We start from the raw sequence: 12,735 nt of genomic DNA, 5'->3' as shown, positions 1-12,735 counted from the left end.
AGTTTCATATTATATTTGCTGTACTGTTCTTAAACAATTGGATTATGCAATTTAATCAACTTTTGCTTATAAACCGAAGCCATTGAGGTGTCATTCCATGTTCTATCATCTTTTAACTGTCCATTCATCCAGAACTGTATTACTTTTGTTACTGCTTCTCAAAGGGCAAGGTCTCTGGCTTGAGTACAACTGCAGTTAACATTTTTATACGCCCCTCCTAAGACGGGACGTATTTGGTATGGCGTTCATGTCCGTCCGTCTGTTAGCTTTTTCGTGTCCGACCCGTAACTTAAATACTACAGGGCCTAGAATCATCAAACTTTGTCTGTAGATACATCTTGGGTAGAAGGTGTGTCGCACATTAAAACCAGGTCACTGTGACTTTTCATTAAGAAGATATGGCCATATATGGCAAAAACTTGTCCGGCTCATAACTTGAAAACTATTAGACCTAGACCTAGAATCACCAAAATTGGTCAACTAATGCATCTTAGGTAGAAGGTGTGTCGCATCCTACTTTAAGGTCACTGTGACATTTAATTAAGGTGATATAAAAAAAGAATGTTTTAATGGGTACAATCTATACTGTTAACAATATGTGACGGGCGTATCATGTGCCGTGGCGGTGCACTTTATTAAATGTGTAAACAAGACATCACACCTTCATTTAAATTAGAACATGGATATATTTAACATGGATGACATTATGTGAGAATACCAATAAAAACATGGATGCCATTATATACATGTAGCTGAAAAATTGTTGAGTGTGGAGATAAACAATCAATAATCTCATAAAAACAAAGCAAATACAGAGGACAAGTTTGACTTTGATGACATATTATACTAGAAATACTGCCCTTGAAAATTTTAATTCCACCACTTTTAACTTCAGATGAAATATCAGAATGTGATATGTTGGATTTACATTTAGTGCAAAAGTATATTGAGCAAAGATGAAGGTCAAAATTGTTTTAAAGTTGATGGTATTTGTCTTTTCAAAGTTACTGTCCTTGAATTGTTAGATTTTAATAATCATTGTTAAAGTGAATGATAATTGTATTATGGGTCAGTACAAGGAATTCTTGAGGAGATGAGCAGTAGGGAAACAAACAAATTGTCTTCTCAGAAAGACTTACTGTAGTTTCATCATTTTTTGTCGATCATCAATTTTCGTGGATTTTGTTGTTGACTTCATACATGAATTCAAATGTTCAACGAAATGTTATGATTACCTATATATGTTAAATATAAAACATTCATCCATGAATTCAAATATCCTAGAATCTAAGCATCTTTGCTTGAACCGAAGCACCTACTGAAAACCATGGAATTCCATGACCGGGAATATTAATGAAACCAAAGTAACTATTTTCAGTAAAGCTTCTCAAGAAAATACAGCTTTGCCCCATCCATCTCACTGTGTTGTACTGTTATTGCTTCTTGCTGGTTTACACCAGTAAAATCAACACAACCACCAACAGCCATAAAACAGATTTGTAATGTTAGACAAGCTAGATGGCAACATTTAAAAAGACATAACTTTCATATTTTGGAAGACACATTATTTCGTTTTGGTGTTCAAATTATAATGCATTTACAGTTAATATAAAATCATACTTTTTGTTGTAGTGAAATGGTCAAGAGAAGATAGCATTATTGTAAGAAATCATTTTAGGGACTTTGTATATCAGACTGCCATCTGCTCCACAAATGAGAGACCACTGCAAAGTAAGCATTTGTAATGAATACATGTAATGTAAATATATATAGAATGGAAATGATTACATGAAGGTTGTGAGATAAGATCGTAATGAATTTTATTATGATCTCCCTTAGTTTACCAAGGTTGTGATTAAGGGCTAATTATACCCCCACAAGGATAGGGGGTATACTGTTTTACCCTTGTGTGTCATTCCATCCGTCTGTCCATCATTCCATCTGTAACACCTTTCTGTTTGCCATATCTCAAAAATTATACAACTTAACATCTTAGAATTTTGTACATAGCTTTATATGGATGAGATGTATTGTGAGATGCAATTTCAGATCCATCGGACATCTACTTCCTGTTTGCCGAAAACTTAGAATTTTTCGTATGCAGTGGTCAGATACAACATTTTTCGTAACATATTTCTCAGCAACTATACATCACAGGCTACTGATATTTTGCATGAAGATTTATATAGGTATGATGTATTTAGGGATGCATTTTCAGATCCATTGGACAACTTCCTGTTTGCTGAGAACTTGGACGTTTAGAGCGGGGGTATCACTAGTGAGCATTGGCTCACAGATTCCTTGTTTTCATTAAAAATAATTTGGAATTAAATGTTTATAGGACATCTTTGGTTTCTTTTGTAGGCAAAGAGGCCATTCTTCAATTTCTCGCAACAACTAACTTACAGAGCATCAGAGGTTTAACTGCACATGAACAATACACCAAAGTCAGAACAAAGCTATTTAATGACAGACTGTGAGAACAAAAACAGCAACATCCATGACAAAAATGTCAGGAACAAAGTAAAAGCAATAAACAGATTTTAGATCTACAGTTGAAGCTGATACATTACCCTATTGTCTGTCCATCTGTTGTCATTTCTTGTCATCACATTTCCTTCTAAGTTAACGAGAAGATTTGCATGAGACTTTACCGGAATGATTTCCTAGTGATTTAGTTGGTTCTAATGAATTTTATGGAGTTCAACCCCTAAGGAGCCATGACTTAAAAAGTCATCACATTTCCTCCTAGGTCATTGATTGGAATTTGATGAAACTGAACAAGAATGATCCCCTAGTTTCCAAGATTTCTGAATGTCACTTTCCTTTTTATTCTTTGAGCATAAGGGTTAAAGCTTGAATTGAGACATGGTCTATGTCTTTGAGGTCAAAAGGTCAAGGTCACTGGCCTGAATGAATACTTATATTTTACAGTTTATAGCTCTACTGAGCTTATGTGATACCCTGTCGTCTATCCATCTGTAAACTTAAGGTTCTTTACATGGAACAGATTTTGATAAAACTCATAAAATGAGCTGGTAGTGGTCTAGATGGTACAAATCCAATTTTATTGGGTTCTGACCCCTAGGGGTCGAATAAGGGGCCACACCCTTAAAACTTGTAATAGCATGAGGTAATGAATGGATTTTGATCATACCTACCTAGAATGATTCCCTAGTAGTTTAGTTGGTCTTAAATTTTCATAGGGGTCTGACCCTCAGGGACCCAGTTAACTGCCACATCCCAAAAAGTTTGTTATTTGCCTCTTCTCCTAGGTTATAAGTTGCATTTTGAGGAAACTTACTATGAATGATACCTGACTAGTGTGATTGGTTCAAATAAGCTCTCATGGTGGTCCTACCCCTAAGGGCTTAGTAAGGGTGAACCCTAAAAAAATTGTTATTGCATCTCTTCCTACATTATTGGTTGGATATTGATAAAACTTACTCAGAATAATCCCCAAGTGGTCTAGTTGGTTTTATAAATTTTTATGGGGGTCAGAACTCCAGTTCCCACTTAGGGGCCAAGCCCTAAAAAGTTTGGTATCACAACTTCTCCTAGGTTTTTGGTTGTGTTTTGATGAAACATACCCAGAATTTTCCCTTATTGGTCTAATTAGACCTTATAAATTTTCATGGGGGTCCGTTCCCTATGGGCCTATTTAAGGGCCACCCCAAAAGTTCTCCTAAGGCAATGGATGGATGTTGATAAAACATACAGCATAATCCTCTAATGGTGTAGTTGGTCCTAATGAATTTTTATCGGGGTCAGACCTCTAGGGATCCCATTAGGCACCTCAAGTTTGTTGTCCCATTTCCTACTCCTAGGTATTTGGTTCGATTTTGATGAAACTTATGCAAATTGATCCCCTAGAAGATTATTTGTTCTTATGAATTTCATAGGAATTGACCCAGTTAATGGCCATCCCCAAAAAAGATTATTATTGCATCTCCTTCTATGTCATTGGCTGGATTTTGATAAAACTTTCGCAGAATAATCCCCTAGTGGTGTAGTTTGTCCTTATGAATTTTCATGGGGCTCTTGACCCAGTCTGACAAAGTAAGAGGCAACCCCTTAATAAATCTGTCATTGAATCTTTTCTCAGGTTTTTGGTTGGATTTTGGAGAAACTTTCCCAGATTGATCATCTGGTGGTCTAGTTGATCCTTATGAATTTTCATAGGTGTCTGACTGTAGGGGCCAAGTAAGGGTAATCACATCTCCCAGGTTATTAGTTGGAATTTGATGAAACTTACTCAGAATAATCGTCTAGTGCTTTAGTTGGTGCTAATGAATTATCATGGGTGTCCTACCCCTACAAGCCCAATCAGGGACCACACCCAAAAAGTAATGATGGCATCCTCCTATGTTATTGGTTGGATTTTGTTGAAACTGACCAAGAATGATCCCCTAGTGTTGTAGTTGGTCCTAAAAAAAATCCATCCTTAGGGGCCCAGTAAGAGGTCACATTCAAAAGAGTATGTTATTGCATTTTCTCCTAAGATACCAGCTGGATTTTGATGAAACCTGCCCTCAATGATCCCCTGATGTAGTTTGTCCCAATTCTTATGTGGACAAGTCCCAAGGAACAAAGTTAATGCTATGCCTAAGTAAATTTTAAGAATTTAATTATTTCTGCATATGTCAGTAGAGCATCAGGTCCTCTTGGACCTTTCATGAACATGCTGTAACCTACCTACAGGTGGGGATACTCATTTAAATTTCACTTTAAATAATATAATCATGTTGTCATGAATTCTTAAAATGCTTTATGTACATCTCTGAGAAATCATAGTTACTTTTTAAATTGCAATAATGTCTTAAATACTGGGAGATTGTTTCAATAAATGTTAAAATGTTGCTGTATGATTTGTTTTCTGTCAACTTATGTAGATTAACCTGAGGAAACTAGGTTCTGTTAAAGGAAAAATCTAGATTTAAATTTAGTTTTGCTCAACAACTTCTCCTGTGGTTTGTCTTGTTTTTCAACAGAAGTCATCATTTTATGATTGGTTTTCAGAATTATTGTACATGAATTAGAAATACTAGGTAAGGTCAAATATTCAACAGAAATATTTTTGAAGTGAAATAGGACTGCAAATGAAGTCTGAAAGATTCATGAAAGAGAAAACTTGTGTGCACTAAGACCAAGAATCTTACTGAAGCTGCCTTGATGAGAGGCCAATATACATTGTATATATCACAAGGCCAGGAACTCCTATATTCAATTTTCAAGGGGAAGACATTGTTTTTGTACTTTCTGTCCACCTGTCTGTCATAAAATCTTGTAAACACTTCTCCTTCTATATGGCTTATTTATAGGATAGACTTGAAACTTTGCAAAATGCTTCATTGCCATTTAAAGATATGCATATTATCTAGACGTGAGGATCCAATTATTTTCCTAAAAGTTACAATGGATCTAAGCGGGGTGGAAGGTGTAAAATAGCTTGTGAACACTCCTCCTCCAATATTGCTTATCTGATGATTTGAAACCTTGTACAATTCTTCATTACCATTTGAAGATGTGCATATCGTCAGGATATGAGGATCCAATTATTTTTGTGCAAGTTGTAGTAGATCGAAGAGGTGGGAGGTATGAAATAGATTGTGTTGGCTTATCATATAGCCTTGAAACTTTGTACAATGCTTCATTACCATTTGAAGATGCAACTACCATCAGGATTTGATGATTCAATTATTTTTGTCTAAGATATAGTGGATCTAAGAGGGGTGAAAGGTAAAAAATCTCTTGCGAACTTTTCTCCTCATACATCACTTATCACATAGCCTTGGAAACCTTGTAAGATGCTTCATTACCTTTTGAAGATTTGCATGGTGTCAGTATATGAGGATCCATATATTTTTGTACACTTATAGTGGATCCAAGAGGAGTAGAAGGTATAAAATAGCTTGTAAACACTTCTCGTACATCAATTATTGCATAGCCTTGAAATATTGTACAATGCTTCATTACCTTTGTAATGCCCATATCATCAGTATATGAGGATGGAATTATTTTTGTACAAATTATATTGGATCTAAAAGGGGTGGTAGCTTATGAATGCTTCTCCTCATAAATCACTTAACGCATAACCTTGAAACTTTGTACAATGTTTCATTGCTAATTGAAAATGTGCATATTAGAAGGGAATGAAGATCCATTAATTTTTTAAAACGTTATAGTGGATCTAAGAGTGGTGGAGGATATAAAATAGCTTGTGAATGCCTTTCCTCCTATATTGCTAGTTGCATCACCCTGAAACTTTGTACAATGCTTCATTTCCACTTGAAAATGTGCATTTCATCAGGATCTGAAGTCCATTAAAAGTTTCACTGGATTTCGTGGGATCAAGGACGTAGAATTGCTTATCAATACTTCTCTTAGAAAGCTTATTACATAGCCTTGAAATTAAATTTTACAATGATTCATTACCATATGAAGATGTGCATATTGTCAGGATATGAGGATCCAGTTATTTTTGGACATTATATAATTGTTGTAAGAGGGGTGGAGATTGCAAAACTTCTCCTACATGGCTCATCACTTAACCTTGAATCTTTGTATGTTGCCTCATTACCACTTGGAGATGTGCCTATCATCAGGATATATGATAATTCAAACATTTTTGTAAATGTTACAGTAGAAATAGTTTGAATCTGTATAATATTAATTTGGGGAACAAGGGAGACATTTGTTTTTACTAAAAACAAGATCTAGTTTACATTGTATATGATGCAACTGTGAAAAATAAGCACATAACCATTCGTTCTGTCTCTGTGTTAAACTGAAATGGTAAAAACTGCAAGGAAACAATGGTCAACTTAAATCACAAAAATATATATTGGTCTCCCTAAACTATGCAGAAAGATTACAAATGAAGGTCCACTTAAGCCATATATTGCAAATTATATATAAGGTCCACTTAAGCCATATATTGCAAATTATATATACTGGTCTCCCTAAAGAATACGTAAGGATTACACATTATTAGGGAGACCGATTTTTTTGTATATTTTTTATGCTCACCGTTATGTGGAATTCATTGGCACAAGGGCAAATTTGGTACTCTTTTACTAAAAGAAATGCTATTTGTTTCTTGAAATGTGCAAGGATTAGAGAAATGTATATTGTCCCCTTAAGCCAGATTTTATAGGATGGTCTACCTAATGTAGAAATCAGATATATATATATATATATATATATATATATATATATATATATATATATATATATTAAAAGAAATAGAATAAATAGTACACAAAGTTAAAATTTTAACGCAAGCGCTTTCATTTTATAATCCTCAGGCGTTATATTTTAAAATAGTTTTCTAACGCCTGAGGATTATAAAATGAAAGCGCTTGCGTTAAAATGTTAACTTTGTGTACTGTTTATTCGATTTCTTTTAATATTTTATATCGGACACTGTGATTTTTTAAAAACACAATTTGGATATATATATAATATCCATCCACCAGATGGCAAACTCTTACCATAATTCCATCAAGTTTAATGTGGACATTTCTACCTTCAATAACACATTTTTGGATACCACAGCCATATTTATAAACGGGGAAATTAAGTGTAATCGCCACGCTAAACCCACCGACTCTCATTTAGTTGTCATCCACCCCACCCTTTTAAAGGAAAACATGCTCAGACCTCAGATGTCAATTATGCATATATAGCTCAGATACGGGGAGTTTCACAAGTCGCAGTTATAAAATATCCCTGCAAAACTAATAACTGCAACTATCTCATCTGTTGCTATGTCTGTCAGAAACAGTACGTACATGTAGGAGAAACAACAGACCTTCGCAGACGGGTCAACAGCCATCGGTCCTTTGTCAGAACCGAGAAAGACTTACCAGTAGCCTCACATTTCAATGGCAATAATCACCGATGGGAGGACATGATAGTAGTGCTTATTGATCATGACCCAAGTTGGTCAGATACCGAAAGAAAGCAGAAGGAAAAATTCTGGATGCACAGGTTGAAGTCATTCGAACTGCATGGTATCAACAAACCTACTGACTTCACCAGGATGAATACGGGCTTACAGGTAACCCTTCCTAGATTATGAGCTTCATCTAGACCTACCTGTCTCATCATGTCTCTAACAGTAGTACTATGACCATTTTTTAACATTTGGTGGGTTTTTTTTTAAATTCTGTGTTTCCATAATCATTCTTTTCAACTATATGACCTTTATCTGACATAACCAATTGCTTATGTGTAAAACCCATGTATTAGATTCCGTGATTTTATGTTTTTGGGTTGGTTTTTTTTTTCAGTCATAATTTTTAATTTTTATATAGTAATATAGTCAACTTGTTCCAAATGATATTTTATTAATTTAGTTTATTACCGTATTACTACTTCGTACATTGTGGGTCCAGCTCTTTGGGCGAATTTTTTTAATGCTCTACTAAAATATCGTATATACCTATATCAGACGTTGACATTATCATAAGTGGGAAAGTAACCAAACAAGATGGCTGCAATCCCTCTTTGTAAGAAATTATTTCCAAGGCGCCACATTATTTTTCTTTTATTATCACCCCTTAACACAGAAGGGACAATAAACTTGAATTTCATTTACCCAAGGAATTTTTTGTGGCAAGTTTGGTGCAGAAGTTGAAAAAGTGAAACGTTTGTAAGACGGAAAAAACGGATGAGTGATTCATGTGAGTTAAAATAATATATCAGTACTTATAGGCATGGCATAAATTTTGTATTTCTTTCTCGATATTTCAATGATTTGTGGTCTTGTGTTTTTAAATTCGTGGTTTATATGCCAATTGGATATTTGTTTCTTTTACGTTCATTCGTGATCCTTCACTCTTGTTGAGACATCACCACTTGCAGTGTCACATGTTTTGATCTATGAGTAACACTTAGGGCAGTAGCAGTGAGAGTTCGTTAACGTGCCAAAGCCTGCAGCGGCATGGGACCTCCGTTTTTAAGGTCATATCCGACAGACCCGTAACTCTTACTTGGACAAAAACATATCCATAGTGAGAGAACAAGTGATGAAACTAGATTTAGTTGAGAAAAAAATCGCAACTTTTGAAAAAACAATTGGTGAAATTACACATAGTTTGAGGAGGGGGTTTGAGGAAACGAACAAATTAATCAGCGGTCTCCAAGACAAAAGTGATGGTTTAGAGTTCGGCATGGGGAAACTTGAGGGGTCGTTGAGGGCCATGGAGTTGGAGAACAAAAGATTAAAGGATGACAAAGTGGACTTAAAAATCCAGATCGATGAGAGATAATTTGCTATTTTCGAACATCCCGGAAAGGCGGAATGAAACTCCAGTTCTAAAAATGGATGCAGCGCAAGTGGGAAGTCTGAAGTTTGATCGCGTACATATAATCGACGGGTCACGTACACCACGAGTTATAGTCGCAAAATTGAACGAGTTCCAACAGAGACAACTAGTGAAGGGGGTGGCTAAGAACCTTCGTGGAACAAACTTCTATATCAACGAACAAACGCTCCAGAAATCGTGGCCGAACGCAAGGATCTCACCAGGATAATGAAGAAAAAACGCGATGAGGGTAACGAAGTAAGACTTGTTTACAACAAGCTGTACATCAACAACCGTCTTTACTGACCCAGCGCGAGTGACCGGCCTTCAGTATAGGAAAACGCTGGGGATATTCTCAAAATATGTTCCTGGAACATTAATAGACAAATCCATCAAACAATAAATGATCCATCATTTGTTTCACTATTTAATTCATATGATATCGTTTTCTTATTGATATCGATGATTGTGTAATCAGAGAAAAATATTTTTACAAGTGTTTCCCAAGGAAATCTTGTGAGGGTGGAGGTTTAACTCTCATCTATAAAAAGGAGTTACATGATTTTTTTATCGTTGGAAAAGGTACAACATGAATCTATTCTTTGGGTAAAGTTATATAAAGATAATAAACTAAATGAACTGGTATCTAGACAAGTCCATTTGGCAGAACTCGGGGATTACCACGAATCAGGATCTCGCTTAAATTTCTGGCTCTAAACTCTGTGTATTCCATCCTCATTACTGGAGGGAATGTGAGGGTCACCTGTGTTTACCTTAGGGGCGGGCTTGACCCTTGTGGTACCAAGGGCAAGTTTTGGGCTTTTCCCTGTATATGGTACCAGGGGAGGCGGGATAGAGTAAGGACCTGAGCCATTACTTGATTTCCTATTCACATGTGGTATTTTCTCTTGTTATGGTACGACGAGGTCTCGCTCATCACGGTCACCCGTGGATGCCCCTTTTGCCAGTTGATGGAGGCATTTGGTGATTCTCCGGTTTCCGCATGGGGAACTTATACATTATATAAGTGGATTGTGACAAATAATCGCCACAAAAAAATGTAATATTCTAGTTTTTCATTAAAGTTTTGTAATTTATATATCTGTCACGTTCATTTCTGCATCTTGAATTAAGATATATTTAAATGACATGTAATACTTTTTCAGCACAATATTGTTGATGGTTTACCTACGATATCTGAAATGTTTAAACAACATTTAAATATGTACTATAAAATTAACAACAAAATTAACAGGAAAATTGACACTCCGTAAATAAAACGGAGCCAAATTTCGATATCATGTTAATTTGTTACGCATTCATTTTTTTCTTTATGTTTACGCGTTTTGCAAAGGACACTGACATAGAGAATTGGAATCAGGGCAGGTCCAGATATTTTTCAATGGAGTTCCAACCCAAGTTTGTACCTTTTGGCGGACGAAGACCCCAAAAAACAAAAACAAAATATCTTTTTCTTAAAAATGTTCAACCAAAAAAGGAACCCCAATAGAAAGAAAGAAAGAAGGGGCAGGAGAGAAACATCTCATACATGTAGCCCCTAAGTTATGTGAGAAAACAAGTGGATTTCTGTATTCTTTATTCTTCGTGGATCCACAATCATACAAGGAGCGTGTGATTTCTTCTAGTTTACCCAAAGTAAGAAATTTGCATTATAAGAATTTTAGATGAAACAATGTAGAGGAGTTTTGCCAATGCTTCCATACATGTGCATGTTTAAAAGGGTGCAATATATAAATTTATACAAAACAAACTTACTTCGTTCGAATCACATTTGATATTTAGTCATTATTGAAAACTTAGACGTATTTGACGTCAACTTGTTGTGATGCTTTCTTAATGTTACAATTCCGTGACCAATATTGTAGTGCTCATGGTTGCTAGACTAATTAATCTAACAGATATTGCTCCAAGGATTAAGAAATTAAAATTATAAAATCCCTCCCAATGATGTCTCAGTCATGCCTGAAGTGATTTAGTTTTTATCTCATCTGTTGTCATTTCATTTTGAATTAATTCAATGGAATCAATTATTATGCAAGTCAAATAATTAATATTCCCTGGCGACACACTTTTACATCTTTTTTTCATATATTTCCAAAGTTAAAAAAATAATCATTTGTTTATTTTGATGTGTTTAACTAAAACACTTAGTAAGTCATTGAATTAAGAAGTAAAAATGAAAGTTGGAATTTATCTATTGATTTATTTTGTGTATTTATTGATGATTAAAGTGGAACAATGTACCAAGTAAAATATAAATGATCATTTCAAAATCGATCATTATCATCCATTTCTCAATCTTGTGAAATAAAATATTAGAAACATCAATATTAAATTCAAATTATTTCGTGTTTAAACCATCCCCATGGAAGAACGAAATACCGGCGACCCCCCCCCCCGGTACCTTTATATCAAAACCGGCTCATTTAGCACTCGTTACATACGATGAACAATCTTTTATAAAGTATGTAAAACAAGGAGACAAACACATTCGTACTTACCATAACAATATCCTAGTTTGATTATTAGAAAGACGCAAATCCACCGCGTTAAAGCCATTGCTGCATTTGTAACAACAGGAAGTAAAAAAAAATGCATGTAGGACACCGTACAACTGGATGTTCTATCTCTTCATCTTCACTGTGTATCGCCGCTACTGGATATTGCTACCAGTCGAAGCGAGGACGCTTTTTAAAAGTAATAACACACCAAGATGAGAATGCTTTATTTTAAACCACTTTTTATGTATATTCTGATGTCTTCGAAATAGACATGCAAAAAAAAATTGCTTTTCATCAGAACCATTTCACAGAAACCTGCTTAAAAACTTCCATATCATACGCGTATTCAATATTTCTTCTTCTTTTTTAAATTCATGCCCCTGTCGTGAAGGTGGGGCTAGAGTGGTGTTGATGGTAAATTTATATCTAAGTAAACATTCTGTAATTATCATATTGTCACACTGATTTTGACTACGGATAACTGCGTTTACCTGATGAAGATATAGGGCTCACGGCGGTTGTGACCGATCGACAGGGGGTGCTTACTCCTCCTAGTCACCTGATCCCACCTCTGGTATATCTAGGGGTCTGTGTTTGCCCAACTCTCTATTTTGTATTGCTTATAGGAGTTATGAGATCGATTACTGTTCGTTATCTTCACCTTTCATAATATATATATATATATATATATATATATATATATATATATATATATATATATATACATGTATATATAAATATATATTATGAAAGGTGACGATGATATATATATATATATATATATATATATATATATATATATGATTTACGCAGTGATGTTACAGTTAAATCAAATTAAATATACTTAGTAAATAATACGTAAAATGATATCTTATTGCATCGTCAACACACATACACATGTA

At 34.9% G+C, this 12,735-nt stretch overlaps 1 long non-coding RNA gene across 1 annotated transcript; it reads left to right on the top strand.

The window, feature by feature from the left end:
- Window positions 1-86: 86 nt before the first annotated feature.
- Window positions 87-4,859, top strand: LOC130049457 (uncharacterized). Its single transcript, XR_008797967.1, has 2 exons — window positions 87-1,731; window positions 2,365-4,859. It is a non-coding gene; the product is annotated as an uncharacterized LOC130049457 (long non-coding RNA).
- The last annotated feature ends 7,876 nt before the right edge of the window (window positions 4,860-12,735 follow it).

Source organism: Ostrea edulis, chromosome 8 (assembly GCF_947568905.1).
Source record: "Ostrea edulis chromosome 8, xbOstEdul1.1, whole genome shotgun sequence".
Lineage (NCBI taxonomy): Eukaryota > Metazoa > Mollusca > Bivalvia > Ostreida > Ostreidae > Ostrea > Ostrea edulis.
This window is presented reverse-complemented; position numbering and strand designations above follow the sequence as displayed.